Source organism: Anolis sagrei, chromosome 2 (genome assembly GCF_037176765.1).
Source record: "Anolis sagrei isolate rAnoSag1 chromosome 2, rAnoSag1.mat, whole genome shotgun sequence".
In the NCBI taxonomy this organism is placed as follows: Eukaryota; Metazoa; Chordata; class Lepidosauria; order Squamata; family Dactyloidae; genus Anolis; species Anolis sagrei.
In genome coordinates this window covers 265,600,294-265,623,811 of record NC_090022.1, presented here as the reverse complement: position 1 = coordinate 265,623,811, position 23,518 = coordinate 265,600,294, and the positions used below count along the sequence as shown (strand labels likewise).

At 42.3% G+C, this 23,518-nt stretch overlaps 1 protein-coding gene across 3 annotated transcripts in view; it reads left to right on the top strand.

The window, feature by feature from the left end:
• The first annotated feature begins 5,941 nt into the window (after nt 1-5,941).
• LHFPL2 (LHFPL tetraspan subfamily member 2) overlaps nt 5,942-23,518 on the top strand; it is a 128,174-nt gene continuing 110,597 nt past the window's right edge. For all 3 annotated transcript variants that reach the window (XM_060761618.2, XM_060761619.2, XM_067464574.1), the window contains exon 1: nt 5,942-6,211. The gene's annotated coding sequence lies outside the window, so the exon portion shown is untranslated. The remainder of the gene's footprint in view (nt 6,212-23,518) is intronic.

Sequence of the window (23,518 nt, the reverse complement as noted above, 5' to 3'; positions counted from 1 at the left end):
AGCTCCTCCACGATGACATGATGGCAACAGTCTTGGACAGCAGTGGCTCCCAAAGTGACCCATTTAAGGTGGAATCAGGTGTCAAACAGGGATGTGTTATTGCCCCAACTCTATTCTCCATCTTCATCGCTATGATACTTCACCTTGTTGATGGGAAGCTTCCCACTGGAGTGGAAATAATCTATCGGACAGATGGCAAGCTATTCAACCTCAGCAGACTGAAAGCCAAAACCAAGGTTACAACAACAGCTGTTATAGAACTCCAGTATGCTGATGACAATGTCGTCTGTGCGCATTCAGAAGAAGATCTACAAGCCACTCTAAACACCTTCGCAGAAGCATATGAGAAGCTCGGCCTGTCACTGAACATTGAGAAAACCAAGGTGCTGTTCCAGCAGTCACCAGCCAATCCCTCTCCAATGCCAGTAATACAGCTTAATGGTGTCACATTAGAAAATGTGGACCATTTCCGCTACCTTGGCAGCCACCTCTCCACCAAAGTCAACATCGACGCCGAAATACAACACCACCTGAGCTCTGCAAGTGCAGCATTTTCCAGAATGAAGCAGAGAGTGTTTGAGGACCGGGACATCCATAGGGATACCAAGGTGCTTGTTTATAAAGCTATTGTCCTCCCAACCCTGCTATATGCCTGTGAGACGTGGACTGTCTACAGATGTCACATGCAGCTCCTGGAACGTCTCCATCAGCGCTGCCTCCGGAAAATCCTGCAAATCTCCTGGGAAGACAAGCGGACAAACGTCAGTGTGCTGGAAGAAGCAAAGACCACCAGCATTGAAGCGATGGTCCTCCAACATCAACTCCGCTGGGCCGGCCACGTTGTCTGGATGCCTGACCACCGTCTCCCAAAGCAGTTGCTCTACTCCGAACTTAAGAATGGAAAACGGAACGTTGGTGGACAGGAAAAGAGATTTAAAGATGGGCTTAAAGCCAATCTTAAAAACTCTGGCATAGACACTGAGAACTGGGAAGCCCTGGCCCTTGAGCGCTCCAGCTGGAGGACAGCTGTGACCAGCAGTGCTGCAGAATTTGAGGAGGCACGAGTGGAGGGTGAAAGAGAGAAACGTGCCAGGAGGAAGGCGCGACAAGCCAACCCCGACCGGGACCGCCTTCCACCTGGAAACCAATGCCCCCACTGCGGAAGAAGATGCAGAGCAAGAATAGGGCTCCACAGCCACATACGGACCCACAAGGAAATCCATAATGGAAGACCATCTTACTCGTCCAACGAGGGATCGCCTAAGTAAAGTAAGTAAGTAACTGGTGTATGCCTCACTCTATCCATTTCCTCAGAACTCACTTTGTCAAAGCATTTTATAGTCCAGTCAGCCAGTGAAGGAGCCATAGAAGAATCAAGAGCTCAAACACCTATTACCTATAACACAGTCACACCTTTTTGGTTCCTCAGGCCAATAATTCTGAGGTGGTGGCGGCTAATACTACCAAGAACATTCGGTTATTGTCATATCTAACATAGGGTCAGCCTTTAATTTCGCTATATTGGTGGCAGTGGTGTGATTGTTTGTCCACCCTGCCCAGACAGCCTTCAATTTTATTATATTGGTGGCAGCGGTGGGATCGATTGGTTGTCCACCCTGCCTAGATATCCCTTTAACTTCGTTATAGAAGGCTACCCCATAATACACTGAACTCATAGTATTATTAGTGTGCCTCTTGCCTTTTAGTCAATAACAGCCATCAAAGTGGCTACTGTAATAAAAAACAGAAATAAAAACATAATACATTAAAGCACATCTGTGCAAATAATAGCATTCAACTCGCTAAAAACCAACAACATCAGATTAATTACAAAAACATCTGTTTATAAAGATAGTTTGTTTACATAATAGTGGAAAGACCTTCCCTTCCAAAGTTCAACAGCCTGAAGGTGGCCACTGAAAAAAGCTTATAGCATGTATATATAGCATGCAAAACACAAAGTATTCTTCCAGACCATTTCTCTTCCTGCGTCACATGTGTTTCTGGTGTTGAGGTTGGAGTGAGTGTAGAAGTCCTTTGAAAATCGTATCTGCTGTTTTCTGCTTTGGCTGAGTGACAAGTAGGTTCCTGCTTTGAGGCATTTCATACACTGGTATGAATTTCAGTTGTGTTGTGTGTTTCCCTCCCAGGTGTGCAAAGCCAAACATTGTGTTCTAGGGAGGTGTATGTACAAAGTGAGTGGGTTGAAGGAATGACCAGATATTCATTGGATGAGGCTCTGATAGTGGTGGGACTGAAAAAAAAGGCTTATCTCTGAGATTTTATACAGCCATTTGAATTGTTTCAATAAAGGTGTTAGTTGTATACTTTCTGTAATTGGTACCAGTTAGCTTTCCAAACAGTTCCACAGGAAGAAATATAAACAGTGTAGCTCTGAGGATGCTTACAAATGGGAATGTTGATAAACCCATGCACATTTTGCTTTTTAGGCCAATGTTGACTTATGATGACCCAACAAGTCATCCTTATATGTTTATTTAAGACAGTAGTTCCCAACCTTTTTTTGACCAGGGACCACTCTCCAACATTAGTACCAAAAGGGTTACAAATCCGTTTTTGGTCAACTTTAGATTCAGTTTGGTTATTTGGGGTGCTGATTCAGAAAATTGCATTGGATAGACCACATCAGCTCTAGTTTCTGATACAGAATATATGCCATCCAGTAGTCCAGTAGTCGCCATCTACTCACCCACAGAAAAACATATGTAACAATATAGTGCTGATGTGGTAGTGGTAATCTTTTGTGGGTAGTCCCCTCCTGACATCCCAGTTGCCTTGGCACTATAAGAGGGTTTCACAGACCAGTTGCTCTCATTTCCACGTGGTTTCAAGGCAACAGTGTCGTAATGGTGAGGCTGAGAACTGCAGGTTGCAAAAAAACTTATTTAAGAACTTGGTTTAAGTCAAGGAGGGCGACTAAAATGATCAAGGGTCTGGAGATCAAGCCCTATGAGGAGCGGCTTGAAGAGCTGGACATGTCTGAAGAAGAGCCGGCTGAGAGCAGACATGATAACCATGTATAAATATGTGAGGGGAAGTCATAGGGAGGAGGGAGCAAGCTTGTTTTCTGCTGCCCTGGAAACTAGGATGCGGAACAATGGCTTCAAACAGCAAGAAAGGAGATTCCATCTGAACACTGAACTTCCTGACTGTGAGAATTGTTCAGCAGTGGAACTCTTTTCCCCAGAGCAGGGGTCCTCAAACTAAGGCCCGGGGGCCGGATGCGGCCCTCCAAGGTCATTTACCCGGCCCTCGCTCAGGGTCAACCTAAGTCTGAAACAATCCTATTTCATCAGCCAAAAGCAGGCCCACACTTCCCAGTGAGATAGTAATAAGTTTATATTTGTTAACATTGTTCTTCATTTCAATTACTGTATTGTTTTTAAGTGGGGGTTTTTTTTTTGCACTACAAATAAGATATGTGCAGTGTGCATAGGAATTAATTATTATTTTTTTCAAATTATAATCCGGCCCTCCAACAGTTTGAGGGACTGTGGCCTGGCCCTCTGTATAAAAGGTTTGAGGACCCCTGCCCCAGAGTGTGGTGGAAGCTCCTTCTTTGGAGGCTTTTAAACAGAGGCTGGATGGCCATGTGTCGGGGTGCTTTGAATGTGATTTTCCTGCTTCTTGGCAGGGTGTTGGACCAGATGGCCCACGAGATCTCTTCCAACTCTATGATTTTATTTATTTATTTATTTGGGGGTTCTTTTACCCCGCCCTTCTCACCCCGAGGGGGACTCAGGGCGGCTTACAGGAGCAAGGCACCATTTGATGCCTGCATCAAAAACAATCGTACACAAAGTTACATAAAATTACAACAATTCACAGTTAACATGCATACAATATAATCATAAAATCCATAAATTTTATGGATTCTACCTTTCCTTTCCAAAGAAGCAGCACACTGACCTCTAATATTAAAAACTGGTCGAGAAAATATCTTTGCAACCATCACAAGGGAGACAAACTCCTGCCTGGGGTTGATCATCTCCCAGCCATGCAGGGCTGCTGCCTTCTTCCCTTTCTATCCCAGGGACAAGTCTTGCTGCTCCACTTCGTCTCCAGTTTCAGGAAATTCCCTCTTGCTTTGGTACTTAGCAGAGCTCTTGGCGAGGGACGCATCTAAGTAGACCCATTAAACATCTTGATCTCGCTGTCTTTCCCTGTCACACACACACAGACAGACTCTGAGCCAAGAAGTAGCTGGGCCTTGGGAGGGAGGGAACCCCCTGGCAGTGGCTACTGCAGCCTCCGCCCTCCTTCCCTTTCCTCGTCCTGGGTTTCCCTCCTTCCAGGCCGGGTTGGTCGTGACTTTTTGCCCGTTTCAGCTGCGGCTTTTCCGCGCCTCCCCGCTCCTAATAGGCTCATAAAGTGCACTGGAGGAGCAAGAGGAAAGCCCAGAGTTGTTGCATTGTTGTGTCATTCTTGTTCTCATCCTCTGCCACTTCCTAATCCTTCTATTCCTCTTTATTTTCTTTCTCCTCCTCCTTCTCCTCCTTTTCCATCTCTTCCTCCTGGGCGCTTGGGACCTTGCCTGCCACCTCCTTGGCCCTCGGATGAACCGCCCTTATTCCTTCCACGAGGAAGAGTAGGAAGTGGTTCCCGCTCTTTTTGCTCCCCTCCTGCCCACAACTCCACAAGAGGGAAATCCTTCCAGCCCCAACCCAAAGCCCCTTTCTTCTCCAATGAACATTGCATGAGCGAAGGTTGGATAAGTGAGACTCTATTGCAGTTAGGTGCGGATATTCATAAACCTTTTGTATAAACATTTGTAAATCCTATTGTTAGTGTTTACACTTATTTTCATTTGGTGCAATTGCATCTAGGCCATTCTATATATATACTCTCCATTTGTTTGCAATGGTAAGATTGTCCTCCAAGTTCGCTGTACTGGTAGTGGGTCTGTAGGTGCCTGTGGAGCCCTATTCTTGAGCCGCTTGTTCTCCCACAGTGAGGACATCGGTTTCCAGACCGAAGGCTGTCCCGGTCAGGGTTGGTTTGACGCGTATTCACCTTGGCACATTTTTCTCTTTCGCCCTCCATTGTGCCTCTTCAAATTCTACAGCACTGCTGGTCACAGCTGACCTCCAACTGGAGCGCTCAAGGGCCAGGGCTTCCCAGTTCTCTGTGTCTATGCCAGAGTTTTAAAGGTTGAAGAGTAGAGACATCACACTGGCAATGAAGACCCGCATAGTTAAGCAATGGTATTCCCCATAGTGACCTATGGATGTGAGAAGCTGGCGCATAGGAAAGGCTGAGAGAAGGAAGATAGATGCTTTTGAACTGTGGTGTTGGAGGAAAGTTCTGAGAGTGCCTTGGACCGCGAGAAGAACCAACCAGTCCATACTTCAGGAAATAAAGTCCGACTGTTAATTGGAGGGAAGGATATTAGAGGCAAAGATGTAGTTCTTTGGGCCTATCATGAGAAGACAGAAAAGCTTAGAGAAGACAACGATGCTGGGGAAAATGGAAGGAAAAAGGAAGAGCGGCCAACCAAGGGCAAGATGGATGGATGTTGTCCTTGAAGTGACTGGCATGACCCTGAAGGAGCTGGGGGTGGTGACGGCCGACAGGGAGCTCTGGCGTGGGCTGGTCACGAAGAGTTGGAAGCCACTGAACGAATAAACAGCAACAACAATGCCTTCTCGTCCCGTGAAAGTCGAGGGGAGAAAACTTCCCAAACGCCTTCTCCTTTCAACTCTATTCCCTCAGAATCTGGCTATGGCGCTTTGGACTTGGAGGGGGGGGGTGTCCCTCCTTGGCTCCCCCTTCCCTTCCTTTCCCTCTCTTTGGGGGCTGCGGCTCTTCCCTTGGGCCTCCCCCTCCGCAAGAGGCAGGCACAGCCTCCGCCCCCATTGAGGGGATTTGGGAGGGCAAAGAGGCGGGCGCCTGAGAAAGAAAGAGGGCGGGCAGGGCCGGAGAAAGAAGAGAAGGAGGCGGCTCCCTTTCCTGCCTCACTCCTCGCCGGAGCCAGGCTGCGAAGACGGCCCTCCTCCTCCTCCTCCTTCAGAGACCGGCGGGGAGGGAAGGAAAGGAAAGGAAGGAGGCGGTTTTGAGGAGGTTTCCCTCTCCAAAAAAGCAAGCCGAGGAAACGTGGCACCCATTTCTCTCTCTCTCTCTTTGGAGCTTCTTTCCTCCAAAGTGGGGATTTGGTGCTACTCTGCCAGTGGCCAGGAAGGAGCCGCGCTTGGTGAGTGTGGATTCATTCCGCGCGACTTTCCTCCCCATTCATTTCTTCCAGGAAACCGGGCGAGTTTTGGCCAGCCCTTCCTCGGGTCCATCCATCACTTCCAGGCGGAATGGGGACAACACGGGTATCGCTTTTCCTGAGTTGAGTGTGACCATGTGGCTGCAAACTCTGCCATGCCAAAGTTAACCTTTGTATGGGCGCCTCTGTCTTTTATCTGGCCAGCCTCGCAGCAGTTCCTGTATTGAAATCGCCCCCTCCAGTTGGAATGGAGTTCCTCTCTTGTTGGAAACTTTAGCCCCATCTACTGTGCCATGTAATACAGTTTGAACTGCATGACATGGTCAGTGTAGACCAGGCATGGGCAAACTTCGACCCTTCAGGTGGTTTGGACTTCAACTCCCACGATTCCTAACAGCCGGTAGGAATCCAGGTTGGGAAGCCAGGCTGTTCTGCAGCCTTGGTTGTAACTTCTCATAGAATCATAGAATCAAAGAGTTGGAAGAGACCTCATGGGCCATCCAGTCCAACCCCCTGCCAAGAAGCAGGAATATTGCATTCAAATCACCCCTGACAGATGGCCATCCAGCCTCTGTTTAAAAGCTTCCAAAGAAGGAGCCTCCACCACACTCCCTCAAATTCTATAGTGTAGATCAGGCATGGGCCAACTTTGGCCCTCCAGGTGTAACAGTTTGCCCATGCCTGGTCTACACTGACCATCTAATGCAGATTGAATATGGAATTGATATAATGCATATAATCCAGTCTTGCTTCCTTCCCTTTGGCCTTTCCTTCTTTCTCTCTTTCCTTAATCCTTCCCTCCCTTCCTTACCTCCTCTTTCTCCCTCCCCCCTTCCTTCTCTTCCAGCCTTTCATATTTCCTTCCCTCTTCCCTCCTTCCTTCCCTCTCTCTTTTTCTCCTTCCTTCCTTGCTTCCTTCGCTTTCCTTCCTTCTTTCTCTCTTTCCCTCCCTCCCTTCCCTACCTCCTTCATTCTCCCTCCTTCCTTCCTTCCTTCCCTTCCACTCTTTCGTCCTTCCTTCCCTCTTTCCTCCCTCCTTCCCTCTCTTTTTCTCCTTCCTTCCATGCTTCCTTTCCTTTGGTCTTTCCTTCCTTCTCTCCTTCCATCCCTTCCACCCTTTCATCCTTCCTTCCCCTTTTCCTCCCTTCTTCCCTCTCTCTCTTTCTCCTTCCTTCCTAGCTTCTTTCCCTTTGGTCTTTCTTCTTTCTTTCTTTCTTTCTTTCTTTCTTTCCTCCCTCCCTCCCTCCCCTTCCTTTCCCTTCCTTCCATCCTTCTCTTCCTCTCACCCTTTCTTCCTTCTCTTTTTCCTTTCTCCTTTCCTCCTGGGGGATGTTTAGGTGGGAGAAGAGATGGTTGAGAGGGAACATGAGAACCATGTTTCAAGATTTTAAAGGGTATCCCATTGAGGAGGAGGGTGGGGGAAAACTGTCTTTCTGCTGCTCTAGAGACCAGGGCACAAGGGGGCAATGGGTTCAAATGGCAGGGAAGGGGATTAGGAAGAACTTCCTGAGAGTAAGAACTGCCTGGGAATGTGGTGGAGTCTCCTTCTCTGGAGGCTTTTTCGCAGAGGCTGCCTATAAGGAGTGCTTTTATCATGCCTTCTTGCATGGCAGGGGGATGGATGGCCTTTGGGGGGGGGGGGGGGTCTCTTCCATCTTTAGGATTTTATATCAGAAGTAGGCAATACAAGGTCTAATGATACATTTTTCTCTCCTGTCCATCATCTCATCCTGACCAAGGCCAACCCTTTTGGAATCCAAACATTTCCTGTCTTTCCTTCACTTTCTGTCTCCAGAAGAGAAGAGGAAGGAGAGGAAAGGGCAGGCAGGGGGCTTGGAAAAAACCCCTTAGAATCATAAAATCATTGAGTTGAAAGAGACCTTGTGGGCTATCCAGTCCAACTCCCTGCCAAGAAGCAGGAAAATTGCATTCAAAGCACCCCGACAGATGGCCATCCAGTTCTGTTTAAAAGCCTCCAAAAAAGGAGCATCCACCACTCTCTGGGGCAGAGAGTTCCACTGCTGTACAGCTCTCACAGTTAGGAAGTTCTTCCTTATGTCCAGGTGGGATCTCCTCTCCTGTAGTTTGAAGGTATTGTTCACATCCCAGTCTCCAGGACATCAGAAAACAAGCTTGCTCCCTCCTCCCTATGATTTCCCCTCATATATTTATTTATACATTGCCCTTATCATGTCTCCTCCCAGCCTTCTTTTCTACAGGCTAAACATGCCCGGCTCTTTAAGCCACTCCTCATAGGGCTTGTTCCTTCCCTCCTGGCCCACCAGCAGCCCCCAAGTTTGCCTGTGCCTGATGTAGATGCACCATTGGGTGGCTCACATCCCATCCTTCCGGGTATGTGTGGCAAAAGAAACAGAGGAGGAAGAAACTGTTTTCATACTGGAAACAGCTGCGGAGAGAAAAAAAAAGCCTGGGATGCCACAAACAGGTTTGGCAGCGGCTGATCAAAGGCGTTTCTCTGTGAAACGGCCTGGGAAACACGCAGTGTGTGCTTTAAAAAATTGCACACATTGAATGAAACCAGCCTTAGTCTCAATCCTTTTGGGCTTCCAGCTGGAGGGGCCTGAAGGGAAGAATAGGAAGGCAAAGAGGCGCTTCCAGGGCACATCCAAGGGGGCAGGAAGGTAGCCTGGCACTACTAGAACTGACCTGGCTCAATTCTGTGGGTTGATGAAAGTGTATTTTGGTGAGTCTTTGGCAGGGAAGGCTCCAGACTTGGCAAAACTGCAGCTCCAGGATTCTTTAGCATTGTGCCCTGGCAGTTCAAGTGGTGCTTCCATTCTCCATTGTAGTATAGATACACTAAAGGGGAGTTGCAGAGTGGGCGCAAACCTGTGAGCAAAATGTGCAGAGCCTGTCTGGGGTTTGGTTGCATGCATTTCTGGAGCCCTTTCCAGCTCCCCCATCTGCCCAGGACGTGAAAGAGGCAGCTCAATCTGTCCCTGGCTTTATTGCTTTCCCTCCTGCTGAGCTCTTTCCAGGGCGGAAAATGAAAGAAGGAGGGAGGGCATTGTTTCCTTTTGGAGGTCTCTACATGGTTGGTGTTTCTCACACAGAATCCAGGTTGGGAAGCCAGGCTGTTCTGCAGCCTTGGTTGTAACTTCTCTCTCCCACCCCCACAAATTCTATAGTGTAGATCAGGCATGGGCCAACTTTGGCCCTCCAGGTGTTTTGGACTTCAACTCCCACCATTCCTAACAGCCTTCGGCCCCTTCCTTTTCCCCCTCAGCCGCTTAAGCTGGAAGGAAGGGGCCGAAGGCTGTTAGGAATGGTGGGAGTTGAAGTCCAAAACACCTGGAGGGCCAAAGTTGGCCCATACCTGGTGTAGATACACCCTAGTTTCTCAAGCATATATAACGTATGGGGGAAGGGAGAAGAGAATTTTACAAGGAACTTTTCTTCTGCATTAGCTAAGAAACCCAGCCTTTCCAAATCCCATTTCTTGTCCTTGGTTGCATTTTTGTGGGAAGTTGCTGAGATGACACGAAGAGGAAAAACCGCAAGTCAGATGGTGGTTCCAATAATTGAGCTTGCATGAGGGTATCCAACCTCCACTTGGATTTGAAAGGAGTACAGTGTGCTAAATCATCTCTACCCCCTCCCTTCCGCCCCTCACCTTCTGTTTTCTGTTTTGTGGTTTGGTTTTTTACTAGTTTGGAGGGAAGTGAAAGAACTTTTTTTTTTGTAGCAGCATAATAAACAGTATAATTATTTCAGGAAGAATGTTGGCTTATCGACCAGGTTGACACATGAAGGCAATTATGAATGCAGAGCAAGAGTTTTACCCTTCCAAATGCAGAACAAGAGAGAGGGTTTTTACTCTTACAGCCTTTCTCAGTTTTTGGCAGAGTGGTCCAATGAATGTCTGCTCAGTTCATTCCCAAATAAGCAGCAGTGGACTGCATTCTTACATACAGATGTTTATATGGCATGGGTTAGTTGTTGGGTTGTTCAGCTATTCATCAGCCTCTTAGGTAGTCTTTTCAGTGCCAAAACAACTTTGGGAATGGGTTGCTGTAAGATTTCTCGGCTATATGGCTATGTTCCAGAAGCATTCTCTCCTTACATTTCGCCCTCATCCATGGCAGGCATCCTCAGAGGTTGTGAGATCTGTTGGGAACTAGGCAAAATATCTGTGGAAAGTCCAGGGTGGGAGAAAGAACTCTTGTCTGCTTGAGGCCAGTGTGAATGCTGCAATTGGCCACCTTGACTAGCATTGAATGGCCTTGCAGCTTCAAAGCCTGGCTCCTTCCCTCCCCGGGGGAATCCTTTGTTGGCAGGTGTCAGCTGGCTGTCATGGTTTCATGTCAGGAATTCCCCTGTTGTTGAGTGTTGATCTTTTTTTATTGTACTGATTTTGTGATAGAACCAATTAGAAAATGACATTTATAACCCAGAAACAGAAATTGTATTACATAGTGCTATTATTATTACAATATACCTTTAATATAAATGTAGTTACCTAGCCTTCAAAGGATCACCATAGCTGAGTGGTTCTCAACCTGTGAGTCCCCAGGTGTTTTGGCTTTCAACTCCCAGGAATCTTAACAGCTGGTAAACTGGCTGGGATTTCTGGGAGTTTTAGGCCAAAACACCTGGGGACCTCTAAGGATTTCTGCCATAGATGTGGGTGAAATGTCAGGAGAGAATGCTTCTGGAACATGGCCATACAGCCTGGAAAACTCAGAGCAACCCAGCGGTTCCAGCCATGAAAGCCTTTGACAACACAACTTTTGGAATGGTTGATGAAAGGCCTAGCAGATGCTAGATTTTATGGCAGCTGTTCCATATAGCAGCATTGTTTGGTCTTTGTTGTTTGTTAACTAAGTAACATAGCGATCAGCAACTCTTAAAAGCATTTTTAAAATTGGTCATTGTTAGGACTATTTGCTTTCTAGAGTTTGTTTTCCAAGGTATCAACAGTTGTAGGAAGGAATAGAGGGCAAAGAGCTGAATAATTAACAATAGTTGTTGTTCAGGGAAAAATTGGGAAGAGTTTTTTTTTTGACAAAGCAAAACATTTATTCCCAGGTTGAGCAACTTGGACGGGTGTCAAGGAAAACAATGGCATTAATGTGTTATCTTAAAACAGCCAACACTGATGTAATGCCAGAGTTCTTATGCATACCTAGGAAGAAAGTTTCCAGGGTGATGTGAATTCTTCCAAACCGCTTTTCAACCAGTTTTGGCTTGAGTCCAGATTGGGTCGGAGGAGGAGTAAGCTAACTTATTTTGTTTTATTTTAGGCATTTTATTGCCTCTTGGACCACCAGGAACCCCCTGCAATGTTCTGTCTTCTGTGCAGACTGAGCTATAAATTGTGTTCTGTTTTATTTGAGTGTATGTGGGTACCCACATGCATATACCTCACAAACTCCCCTTTTCTGCAAGCCTTGATGCCCTCCTCTGGACCAAGGGCTATTTCAGAAGGGAGCATCAAAGTTTGCAAAAAAGAAGGACATGCAGTCTAGAAATTGCAGCAGATGCCCACAAAGGGATTTTTGACAGTTGCATCTGGATGCACAGAGCCAATGTGATGTAGTAGTTGGGTTTAAGTTGGACTATATGCATCTACGCTGCAGAATTAATGCAGTTTGATGCCATTTTAACTGCCATGGCCCAATGCTATCCAGTTGTGGGAGTTGTAGTTTCACAAGTGTCAAGAGTGTTGGTGTATCACTAAACTTCCAATCCCAGAATTCCATACCATTGAGCCATGGCAGCTAAAGTGGTGTCAAACCGCATTGAATCAACAGTGTAGATCAGGCATGGTCCAACTTTGGCCCTCCAGGTATTTTGGATTTTAACTCCCACAATTCCTAACAGCCTCAGACCCCTTCCTTTCCCCCCTCAGCCACTTAACTGTTGGGAATTGTGGAAGTCCAAAATACCTGGAGGGCCCAAGTTGGCCCCTGCCTGGTGTAGATGCACCCCAGGACTCTTAAAACCAAGGCTTGGAGCCTCATCATCCCCATAAACTCACTGAATGGCCTAATGTAAATCTCATATGCTCAGTCTTGGAGAAAGTCAATAGCAATCTTCCTCAGAATAAATCTTGCCCTCAAAAATCACATAAGAAATTTTCTTTAGGTTGCCATATGTCAACAATGGCTTGAAGACACAGGGTGGCAGCAGCAATAGCAAAGCTGGACATACAGGGCTGAGAACAATTTTAAATTATGTTTTTGCAAGAAAAGAATTGGAGTCTTATTCTGCTACCCTTATAGTTGTGTGCTTTTGTGATCCAGGTGAGAAGTAACAGACAGCTGATGTTACTTTCTGCATTAGTTCAGTTATAGAGGAAGCACTGCTTTTATCCATGGTTTGGGAAGAATGACCAAAATCTGCCCTGTGGTTTGTACTAAATTACTGGAGTTGGCATTCTTGTCTGGTCTTTCTACCTGTGCATCTCTGCTTATTGGCCTGTGAGAAGCAAATGTCTGATGCCAAAAAGATGTAGGCTTTGGTTAGTGTTTTCCTAATCTGAACAAGACACTTTAGTTTTGTATGTCTTACCCTAGGTAGCAATGGTTCTCAACCTTCCTAATGCTGCAACCCCTTAATATAGTTCCTCATGTTGTGGTGACTCCCAACCAAAAAATTACTTTTGTTACTACATTACAACTACATCCACAGAGCACTGTGGACTCAAACAATAATAGATCTGGACCAAACTTGGCACGAATACTCAGTATGCCCAAATGTAAACACTGGTGGAGTTTGGGGGAAATAGACATTTAGGAGTTGTAGTTGCTGGGATTTATAGTTCACCTACAATCAAAGAGCATTCTGAACCCTACCAACTATATAATTGGACCAAACTTCCCACACAGAACCCCCATGACCAACAGAAAATACTGATATGTTTGGTGACCTCTCTGACACCCCTCATGACCCCCTTGGGATCCTGACACCCAGATTGAGAAACACTGTTATATAGGTAGAACATGAATGTTTGTAATATAAAGAATCTACTGTATTGGATCAGGCAAACACCCTATTCCAATAGCACAAAAAACACCCTCCTTTCTTTGTTCCTTAACATCAGACATATTGTCTCTGTTAGATAATATAAAGATATCACAGGCAGTAGCTATTTCTCTGTCTTTTGAGATTTCAACAAACATTGCCCAGTGGCAGCCCAATGACCCACGTCACAGCTGCAGCAAAAGCTTATCTTCATGTATCATGCCTGCCCTCAAAAAACAAATTTAAAGTGATTTATCATTATTTTCACATGGCAATAAAATGCCTCATCAAGAGTAGAAGAGTTTCCCATGAGGATATGCTCTTTGTTTGGTGAGTAACCCAGTAGTTTCTAGTAACCCCTAGACACTGTTGTAGATAAATTCAGAAAAAAACAGGAAAACATTGTTGAAGTTCAAATAAAGGACATGGCAAAAATAGCATTACAGGCACTAGTATTAGCAACTATGGATATATTTAAGTTCCACTGTCTGATACTGTAATAGAAGCAAATAAATCAATTTGGAAATTCCATTTGTATTTGCTTGTTCTGTCTTTTCACAGTGTAATGTTTTCCAGGAAAACTAGAAAAAGAATTGTAGGTAAAATTGAGACAGATTTTTATAATAAAGAGAGGCATGTACTTCTGAGATCCAGAGATTTATGTCAAATTTCCTAATAAACTTCCACTGTCATCTGGAATTATTTAGCCTTTAGATTATGAATAAATAATGTATACTCTGTTACTGGTTTCATTAATCCAAGAAAATAACAATGCCCAAAAGCTACTGAAATTCCCATAAGTTATACACACTGCTAAAATTATGGGTTGAGAGCAAGTGTTGAATCTTAAAATCTACACGCTCCATCTTTTTGTCTCCCCATGTATGTCTGCTAAATGTGTCTGTTATAAATGATAAGAAAAATCTCTCCACTTGTCCTATAATTTGAGCCAGTAACCTGCTAGAAATTGTGGGAGTTGAAGTCCAAAACATCTGGAGGGCCAAAGTATGCCCATGCCTGTTTTAAAGCTATGGATAGGGATTTATATCAAAAGGAGGAGGAAGAAGAAGAAAAGTAAGACCCACTGGCTGAAAGAGTCTCGTTTCTATTTATATCACAAATAAAATTCAATAAAATTAGATGTCCACCAGGTATTTTGCTGCTGAGACAAAGTTCAAGATGTACCTCTCCCGATTCTTTATACATAAATTGATTTGATTGGGAGATGAATCTTACTTCAACCTTAGATCAGCACGCTTTACTATACTTGAAGATGTTAACTAGTGCACAGCTTCTTAAACTGTGGGTCCTGATCCCTTAGCTTAATGTTGGGGTCACAAAAAAAGTTGGCAACAGTAAAAAGGGTTTCAGAATGCCAACTCCTGGCGGGTTTAGACATTACACAAGTTTGTTAGCAACAATGTGCCATATTTACTGTAGACTCTGCAGAAAATGCTTCAGCTGTACTTCATAAAATCAGCCTTGCAAAATTATTAACAGTAAATGTTTGATTTTTCACTGATTTTATATATCTATATATCTGGGATTGCATAAAATGTTATTGGGTGGAAATGAGTCACGAGTGTGAAAAGTTTAAGAAGTCCTGAGAGCAGGATACACGTTGGCCACATACCTGAATCCCGTGGCATCTCCTACCTGAGCTGGATTCAGATACCAACCAGCATCTGTACACAAAATAGGGAGAAGCACCATCGTGATTGCTCTCTCAGCTGTAAAATACCCTGGTGGACATCTAATTTTGTTGGACTTTATTTGTGATATGGATGGAAATCTTTCAGCTACTGGTCTTCACTTTTCTTCATCTTCTGAATAGCAGATCTTCCTCCTTTTAATTCAGCCCTCTATCCATATCTTCAAAATCATCTGGCTATGACATTTAGCCATTGCTTAAAAGACATGAAAGGTGGAGGGATGACCCTTATCATTTGTAATAGAAGACCCATTTAGATAGGGTTGGTGGTGGTGTGACTTTGATCCATAATTCAAAGTTACTATATATCCATAATTCAGGGTTATGGGACCACATGCAAATACGAAACAAACATGAATTGTATATGATCATGTATTGAAATATTAGTTTCACCACCAATGGATCTAAAATAATCCTATCTGTACTTTTCAACTGCAATTTTACTGCAGCATCCTCACAAAAATAACCTTATAAGTTTACTGTACTTCATTCCAGCCTGTATTTTTCATTATGTTGGTAATGTGAGCTAATCAGTTACAGGAAAAGATGGATCTAATGGAAACATTTTCCTAGTTGGTCTGCAGCTGAAGTGAATATTTCTAAAGCATAATATACTCATTAATCTCCTTGTTGGCAGAGTTGGTTGGTTTTGCTTAGCTGTATACGGTGTTGGTTTGCATGCATTTATCCAGCTGTGATACTTGCATGTTTCCTTGCAGAACCGATTTACGGAATCTGAGGTAGACAGCTGGGAATTACTCACATTGGAAAACAACTGTGGTAACTCTCGAGATACAGGTTGGCTATCCCTTAGCCAAAATACTTGGAAACAGAGAGGTTTTGGATTTTCTTTTAATTTTTGAAGATTTTGGAGATATAAGGAGAACTTAAAGATGGGTCCTGAGTCTAAACATGAAATTGATTTATATTTCAAATATGTGTTTTAAAAAAGCCAGAAAGTCTTTTTATTCACATTATTTTAAAATAATTTTGTGCATGAAATCACTTTTAGGTACATTGAATCATCAGAAAACAAAGGTGTCAGTATCTCAGCAAATCATGTGGACAATTTCAGTTTTTGGAGTATTTTCTATTTTGAATCAGGGTTATTCAGTTTGTACTTCAGTGAATATATGCTTATTTGTATGTCTGAATTTTATTTTTAGATCATTTATCCAGATGGCAGTTTCTGCCATATTTATTCAGTAACAAATTTCAAGGTATATAAGAGGAGTTCAGAAGAATAAGTCTGAGACAAAGACGTTTTATGTTGAAATGGATGCTGAAACACACATTTTATGACTCTTCACACTTCATTAGCATCTGCCTAGGAGCTGAAGATAAGTGTGAGATATTCTGGACTCCTTCCTTATCTCTCCAGATGCTCTGCAGGTCTCCTGAAGGGAGTGCTGCTTTATTCTTCTGCCAAATTCTCATTACTTTCTTGAGTTGGTTTCACACAGTAGAATGTTTATTCTGAATGTCTGGGACCTGACTGATGTATTCCAGCCTGGGATCGGTTCTGTTCCCACAGTCAGAGACACGAATAGGTTAGGAAGCTGCTAATGCAGAGCCTCAGGTGTACCTAAATTCAAAATCACATGGAAAGCACATATTTGTTGTTTATTCATTCAGTTGCTTCTGACTCTTCATGACCTCATGGACAAGCCCAGGCCAGCACTCCCTGTAGGCATCACCACCCCCAACTCCTTCAAGGTCAAGCCAGTCACTTCAAGGATACCATCCACCCATCTTGTCCTTCGTCGGCCCTTCTAATAGAGTTGAATATTAAGAACAAGAGGGGACAATAATAAGACTAACGCAGAAGAAACATATCAAATGTTGCAATGTTCAACTTTGATGCAGCCTGATTCATTTTCTCAACCACAGTTTTGTGATTAAATTCAAACTCCGCAACATCCAAACTCCACAAAATAGCAATCCCCAAAAGTCACAGAATAGATAATGAAAACCTTTGAACCTTCATTGGCTTCTTTGTCACGCAAAGGTTTTGAGAATCATACAGTAGAAGGGGAAAGTGATAACAACAATGTGAGATGTTGCTTTTGTTGTTGCCAGTTAATATAGTTTGGAAAGATATCTGTTCTTCTGTTTACCCATAGTGAGTACTTGGAAACAAAAGCAATACAGTATCCCCAGTGTCAGGCTGAGAGAGAATGACTTATCCCAAGGATACTCAACCTTTATGGAGCTGCAATAGTTGTATCATTGTTGAGAGAAGATCCATGACATCTGAATCTACTTTCAGAGCTTTAATCTGCATGTGTGACTCTTAAAAAAGATACAAGGTATACAGTATTTTGCCATGTTTTATAGATCTTAAGATGCTTTCTAAAACTAGAAACCATCTTAAAGGTTGAAAAACTACTACATTAAGAAGAATGAGCTACAACAACTAGCTTTATGCAGTAACATTGTTAGTCTTCACAGTGTGGTTGTTTTTTGAACTAATTGATATGTGGCATAGAAGTTTGTATTCATGCTCAGAAAATATTAGCTGCACATTTTCAAAGCCCATCAGTATAATTTGATTATCCCTTATCTAAAAACTTTAGGACCCAAAGTGTTTCAGATTTCACATTTTTCTGGATTTTGGAATCCCTGTATTTGCATATACAGGAAATCCCAGAGTTACAAACATCCGACTTGCAAATGACTCATAGTTAAGAATGGGGGTTGGACAACAAATGAGAGAAATTTGCCCCTTGGAAGAGAAATTCACTCCTGAAAGAGTTATCGAGGGGGAAATGTGTCTCCAGTGAAGCTTTCTTGCTAATCCTTGTTTCCATAATAAGCTAAATTTTTCAAAATCCAATTATTACAGGGATAGAAAGTGGGGTGAAATCTGAACCGGGGCACAGACAGCCACACAAACAGGGGTGTTATCCCTTCCCTATGCTGTCCAAAGCATGCACATATATATGGCTGGAGGTGCACTTAAAAATATACCAACTTACAAACAAATTATTTGAAAACATTTTTTTTCATTGTATTTGTAATAACCATCTTGAAGCTGCAAGAAAAGCATATCATGGTCAGTTAATCCAGGTTTTATTTTCGTCCCTGTCATGTCTGATGACAAGAAGTTCTAGAAAATGTGCTGGTTAATAAGCCACTTTTGTAATGTAATGTAATGTCTTAGTAGTCTTGACGAAAGACCACTAAGATCTAACCTTGATTTTAATAAATAGACCATGTACTCAATGCAAAACTCCTAAAAGTATCACAGAATTGACATGGATGTATCGGAATACTAATTTCCACTGCCAAAATAATTTTATAAGTGCTTGTGTAATGAACAAAGACACTGCACACCTTTTCGATATGCATTCTGTATCGCGGTCTTGGTTATGTTCCACAATGCTGCAATACAGATTTTACAATGTGTACTGATACAAAACATGTGCTACTGAGAAATACAATAGATTTGGTGTATAAATAAAAGCACCCTGTGTTCGTTAGTTCCATACAATAAATGTTTAAATTATCTGATATCATGCAAATAGCACTGAAGAAAAAATGTTATTTATGTTTATCTTTTTGTTTATGGATATTGCAAGAGTTGGTGATTTGATACATGGAATACACAAATGTTTTAGTTTACTTGACTCCAAAGCCTTCAATTCATTCTCTATATAATTTAAGCTTGTGTGAGTTTGTGTCTGCTGAAAATGACTATGTTTTCTTTTTAGCTCTCCTAAAAAAACCAGTCAAATTAGATCATGTAACTTGTCTTGTTTAGAGTCCTTTTTAAACAGAGAAGATTGTCATCCTGATCTGGTTACAACCTTCTGTTTTGTTTTTCACCCCTTTTCATTAAGATTTGCTTCTCAACTAAAATGTTTCCCTTTTGGAGAGGAAAGTAAATGAGATGACAAAGCCCAAACATACTTTTTAGGTGATTAGAATTGGGGAGGAAGGTCATACAGTGGACATTGTACTGAATATTATTTAGGAGTTATATTTTTATATTTGTTCTGCATAATCAAAGTAGTTTTGAAACTGTAGGCTCTCTAGTAAAAGAAGATATATCTCTCCTTGAACAAAAGTCATTTACAGGCAGTTCCTGAGTTGCAAACATCTGAATTACAAACAACTCATAGTTAAGAACAGGGGCGAAACAATAGGAAGTGAGCGAATTCTGCTCCTTGCAATCGGAAATTCACTCCTGAAACAAGCACAGAGAGTAACACAAACCCCACAGGGATGTTAACCCTTCTCTATGCTATCCAAAGCTATATCTATATCTATAAGGTAAAGGTTTCCCTTTGACATTAAGTCTAGTTGTGTCCCACTCTGGGGAGTGGTGCCCATCTTCATTTCTAAGCCGAAGAGCTGGCGATGTCGGTACATGCCTCCAAGGTCATGTGGCCGGCATGACTGCATGGAGCTCTGTTACCTTCATGCCAAAGCAGTACCTATTAATCTACTTACATTTGCATGCTTTTGAACTGCTAGATTGGCAGAAGCTGAGGCTGACAGTCAGAGCTCACCTCCCTCCCCAGATTAGAACTGTTGAGGTGTTCTGCACCTCAACAGTTTAACCCGCTGCACCACTGGGGGCTCCTATAGCTATATCTTTTGTTTGGAGTTACACTTAAAAATATACTTTTTCCAACTTATAAACAAATTCAACTTAAGAACAAATGCAACTTGCGGACTGTTTGTATTTATTGTTTACTAAAACTGTAAGTGCATAAGGAAATGGACCAAAGGAATACATTTGCATACCTTTAGGAATATATATTATGCCTTCTTATTTTTTTTACAAAGTTAAATTATGATATGCAGATAATAATGCCTATCGAAGTTTAAAGTACATTTTGAAAATAATTGCTAATCCTTTTCTTGCATTTGAACATACAGCATTTGGGTTGGGGAATATAAGATCAAGTAGACTTGTATCTGGGTTGCTTTTCTTGTGCCACCTTCTACAGTTCCTCCCTTTTGAACTCTTGAAAATAGATAGAGGAAGCGTATAGAAGGTATAGGGAAATAGGTGGAGCTAGATATGGCACAAAACCAGAGATTATCCTGAATTATAAAAAGAAAGGACTTAAGATAGAACTGCTGCTTCATTCTAGTTAAAAGTAACCAAAACCAGTGCTTCGGATCAATACAATCAATAAGAAAATTTCTAAACATCTTGAACTTTCCATGTGTCTTTTGACATACTGAAGTTGTAAATAATTAATAATTTGGGACCAATTACATATAGTATTTCCTGAAGATGGCAGTAGCTCCCTTCAATTAATAACAAGTTCATGAAATTTCAGATGGAAGTTTTAAATTGCTACTGGGAAACAAACAATCTCCCCCAAAGTTTATTCATTATTAATCTCTAAATATCCCTACTATGATTTCAAGTCTGAATTTACAAGTAGTTTAGATAATGTATACTGCATTAAATCAGACATGTCTGTGATTGATTTATATTTAATTCATTTATAAACCCATTGACCCCAGAATAGATGCCGATAAACACTCCAACAGCGGCATTTACCAAACAAATTTAGGTTATGTGTTGTCGAAGGCTTGCATGGCCGGAATCACTGGGTTGCTGTGAGTTTTCTGGGCTGTATGGCCATGCTTCTGGAACATGGTCATACAGCCCGGAAAACTCACAGCAACCCAAATCTAGGATATAACCAAATATACTGTTTGTCAATTTTCACGTTGACTTCTCAGTGATGTAAGAATAAAATACAATTGGCCTTCTGTATTTGTGGGTTTAACTTTTGCAGATTGGATTTTTTATCGATTAGATGAATATGCTCTCAGTCTCTATGAATCTTTTGGTCCTTTGAGGTAACTCTATAATAAACTTCTACAGAGCATTAAATATAGAGTCACTCTTGAAGTTCTAGAGATTGATAGAGAGAACATTCTCTAGGAATTCCAAGGTGTTCTAGCAGGATTTTATGGCCAATATCTGGCAAAAATTGCCCCGGGGGACCTAGAGATTCCTAGAAAGGTGTTTTCTTACTGGTTGTTGATGTCGGTGGATGTATTTTTTATCATTCTGGTTTTAATTTTTTAATTATATGGTTATTGTTATATGTTTTTAATTATGTTACCTTGTAGCCCTTGCCTATGCTGGTCTTGGTCCCCATGTAAGCTGCTCCGAGCCCCTTCAGGGAGATGATGGTGGGATATAACAACAACAACAACAACAACAACAACAACAACAATAGCAGCTTTATTTTTGTATCCTGCCACAATCTCCCCGAAGAGGCTCGGGGTGGCTTACATGGGGAAAAGCCCAGTCAAAACATAGTTTAAAATATAATACAGTAAAAATTTAAAACAACATAATTATTTTATTTATTATTATTTAAAACATTTGTACCCCATTCGTCTCGACCTTTACAGAGGGACTCAGGACGGCTTCCAAACAGGCACAATTTGATGCTGAACATAGTATAAAATGCATAATAAATACATACACGAATTAAAATAGGTATACATATTCATTAAGAACTCGCTCACTAGATTAAAATTGCCAAAAATTAAAATTATTATCTAAAACAGTCCAAGTCTGGTCCTATAAATCTTGTCTTTCCCAGTAAAACAAATTATCCTGTAAACACTTGATCCCATAACCAGGATTTAAGCTTCTTCCAGAAGGTCAGGAGGGAGGGGGCAGATCTAACCTCATTGGGGAGAGAGTTCCTCATCCAAGGGGCCACCACGGAGAAGGCCCTGTCTCTCGTCCCCACCAAATGTGACTGCGATAGTGGTGAGACTGAGAGCAGGGCCTCCCCGGGTGATCTTAAGGTCCTAGACGGAACATAGGGGGAGATACGTTCAGACAGGTAAACTGGGGTGTAAGTATTTAGGGTTTTATAGGTAAGCATAACAACCATTGAATAAACAACCAGTAGCCTGACATGGTAAACAAATACTGAGCTCAGGCAGACAGACTGGAGCAGTTTGGTTACAAGTACAGGGCTGATGGATAAAGTGCCAGGTGATAAGTCAAGACGAGGAGGGCAATATAAAATAGAACAATATATCTATAGGGCAGGGAACAGCAGTAAAGTGCAAGGGCAAGACATTGAGTTATGGCTGGGGGGGGGGGGCAACGTTATCTGTTGAACTGCTTAATCAGAGGCACAGTGGAACATCCACGTTTTTAGGTCTTTACGAAAAGCGGACAAGGTGGGTGCCAGTCTAATCTCCCTGAGGAGAGATGTCGATGTTGTTGTTGTTGGTTAAAAATAACATTTAAAAATTCATGGTTTTCCACATTGACAGGGGTCCTGATCCCTGTGACCCCATAAAAGTAAGGCCCTTTTCTAGTTTAAATAGCTTAAAGATTACAACATTACAAAAGATCATGCAGAAGGAAATGAAACAATGACAGAACTTTCCTGAACTCTGCCCTCTCTCAAGGTATTGAGACATTGACCTCCAGCATCCTCAGTCAGCAGTTTCATATTGCCTGTGAATGATAAGAGTTGTTTTACAACACATCTGAGAGCACCAGGTTATAGGAGGCTGATATACTACCCCAAAACTTTCATTTTATCCCCTGCTTTCAGAAGCTGATTCTTATACTTTGTCCTAAAATTTGAAAGATCAGTATATATATTATATGTTTTGTAGTATATATTTTAGGAGCTGATTTCATAATCATGGGTTACAGCACAGAAATTCCTCCTCTTGGTTGTATCTGATCTTCCTTTGCATGGAAAGATACAAAGTTTATCCATGGATAATCTAGCTAACTTCCCTCTCCTCCCCATGAACCTGTCCCAATTTTTAATCTATTTGAGAAGTTTTGTTTGAGTTTCACTAGAAACTGAGATAAGATGGATGAGTATCTTTCTGAGCTTTTGTCATGTCCTTTCTGGATTTTTGATATAGCTGCCCTGAAGAAACTTACTTTTAGGTAGTGAATGAAGATGATTTTTAATCATATATTGCTACTCTTTCTGGTTTATGCAGCCTCAAAAAGTATTTCAAGCTGATTTGTTCTGGGTTCTAGAAGGATACAGATAATCACTTTACAGGAATGGGAATTATGGAAACCCAGATTGCAAATCCCATCTGTCCCAGTCAGTGTAAACAATAGTAAAGGAGTTGTAATCCAGCAATTGGGAGCATTGTATGCTTTCCATGCCACATTAGACCTGTTTATTAGATTCTACTTATAGTCTTGAAAATAATAATTCTCTTCAAGCCTTCTCTAGTAATTTATCTATATTCCTGTTCCTTACTGTTTCCTGTATGTATGTTCTGGTATGCAGCTTCCTTTACTCTATATTCCTGAGAAGTTATAAAAGCAACTGCAGGCCACTGCAGACCTCATGCTCTCTCCATTTCTCTTTTTTGACAAGGAGACATGTTGATAGCTGTTTTGTTATCAGAGAGATTCCCTGGCTGAATGGCACAGAGATTATCTCAAACATATCTTAAACTAGACTGATAAGTTTTATACCTGTGTATGCTGAACACATGAAGGTTGTGAGTAAACCAAATGTTATTTTTTAAATCAAAGTCTGCTTCATTTTTGTTTCTTGAGTGCATTTTTTTTGGGTCATGTCAGGAGCGACTTGAGAAACTTC